The following is a 2370-nucleotide window of genomic DNA, read 5'->3' on the forward strand; positions in this document are numbered from 1 at the left end:
GTGTGTGTGTGTTTGAGAGAGAGAAAGAGAGTAAGAGAGAGGTTTGTCTTTCGCTGGGGTATGCAGTGCCTTGGCGTTGCACATCTACTTAATCCCAGCGAAGCTGGAGGTATCCCGTGAACGCTATACTGTAATCGACTTGAGAAATGTGCATACCGAATAATACATGATAAAGAAGGATTCTTTGTGCCCGGCTACGTGCTACAGGTGGAGATGGAAGTTCACCAAAAATTGGGACCATACAAACAAAAATACGGTGGGTGCAATAGTCGCCCCCATTTTTTCAGCAAACGCCACCCAAGGCCGTTTTGGACGGGTAGAAATTCCGTAGTTTCCAAGTCTATGGATAAAGCTCGCGTAAGAAGAATACGTCACGGTCGAAAGTCTTTGACGTCAATTAATGCATCATGACGTCATGCCTCACTGAAGTCTTTCTCTCTCGCGCAGTGTGTGTGTTTGTGTTTATTTTGTGCACATGTGTTAGTGTTACTGTTTGTGTGTGTGTGTGTGTGTGTGTGTGTGTGTGTGTGTGTGTGTGTGTGTGCGCACGCGTGCTTGAGTCTGTACTCGTATGTGTGTGGTGTGTGTGTGTATTTGTGTGTGTGTGTGTGTGTGTGTGTGTGTGCGCACGCGTGCATGAGTCTGTACTCGTGTGTGTGTAAATGTGTGTGTGGGTATAAGTGTATGTGTGTGCGTGTATGTGTGTTTGTTTGTAAAGGTATGTATGTCCGTCTGTCCATATGTGCGTATGGGTGTGTGTTTTGTGTGTATGAAGTTTTTTGTGAGACTGAGTGAGTGCGTGTTAGTGAGTGTGTGTGTGTGTGTGTGTGTGTGTGTGTTTGAGAGAGAGAGAGTGTGTGTGTGAATGTGTGTGTGCATGAGTTTGTGTGTATGTTTGTGTTTGTACGAGTGTGTATATGTGTTTGTTTGTAAAGGTGTGTGTGTCCGACTGTCTATGTGCGTATTTGTTTGTGCGTATGTACAGTGTGTGTGTGTGTGTGTGTGTGTCTGTTTGTATAAGAGAGAGAGAAAGATAGAGAGAGTGGGTGGGTGTTTGTATGTGTGTGTGTGTGCGTAAGTGTGTGTGTGTGTGTGTTCGTGTGTGTTTGAGAGAGAGAAAGAGAGAGAGAGTAAGAGAGAGGTTTGTCTTTCGCTGGGGTATGCAGTGCCTTGGCGTTGCACATCTACTTAATTATTATTATTATTATTATCCCAGCGAAGCTGGAGGTATCCCGTGAACGCTATACTGTAATCGACTTGAGAAATGTGCATACCGAATAATACATGATAAAGAAGGATTCTTTGTGCCCGGCTACGTGCTACAGGTGGAGATGGAAGTTCACCAAAAATTGGGACCATACTAACAAAAATACGGTGGGTGCAATAGTCGCCCCCATTTTTTCAGCAAACGCCACCCAAGGCCGTTTTGGACGGGTAGAAATTCCGTAGTTTCCAAGTCTATGGATAAAGCTCGCGTAAGAAGAATACGTCACGGTCGAAAGTCTTTGACGTCAATTAATGCATCATGACGTCATGCCTCACTGAAGTCTTTCTCTCTCGCGCAGTGTGTGTGTTTGTGTTCATTTTGTGCACATGTGTTAGTGTTACTGTGTGTGTGTGTGTGTGTGTGTGTGTGTGTGTGTGTGTGTGTGTGTGCGCACGCGTGCTTGAGTCTGTACTCGTATGTGTGTGGTGTGTGTGTGTGTATTTGTGTGTGTGTGTGTGTGTGTGTGCGCACGCGTGCATGAGTCTGTACTCGTGTGTGTGTAAATGTGTGTGTGGGTATAAGTGTATGTGTGTGCGTGTATGTGTGTTTGTTTGTAAAGGTATGTATGTCCGTCTGTCCATATGTGCGTATGGGTGTGTGTTTTGTGTGTATGAAGTTTTTTGTGAGAGTGAGTGAGTGCGTGTTAGTGAGTGTGTGTGTGTGTGTGACTTGGGGTGTGTGTGTGTGTGGGTGTGTGTGTGTGTGTTTGAGAGAGAGAGAGTGTGTGTGTGTGAATGTGTGTGTGCATGAGTTTGTGTGTATGTTTGTGTTTGTATGAGTGTGTATATGTGTTTGTTTGTAAAGGTGTGTGTGTCCGACTGTCTATGTGCGTATTTGTTTGTGCGTATGTACAGTGTGTGTGTGTGTGTGTCTGTTTGTATAAGAGAGAGAGAGAGAGAGAAAGATAGAGAGAGTGGGTGGGTGTTTGTATGTGTGTGTGTGCGTAAGTGTGTGTGTGTGTGTGTGTGTGTTCGTGTGTGTTTGAGAGAGAGAGAAAGAGAGAGAGAGTAAGAGAGAGGTTTGTCTTTCGCTGGGGTATGCAGTGCCTTGGCGTTGCACATCTACTTAATTTTGAGAGAAAAAATATCTTAAGGCTTGAAAAG

This window comes from Littorina saxatilis, unplaced genomic scaffold (assembly GCF_037325665.1).
Source record: "Littorina saxatilis isolate snail1 unplaced genomic scaffold, US_GU_Lsax_2.0 scaffold_1423, whole genome shotgun sequence".
Taxonomy (NCBI): Eukaryota; Metazoa; Mollusca; class Gastropoda; order Littorinimorpha; family Littorinidae; genus Littorina; species Littorina saxatilis.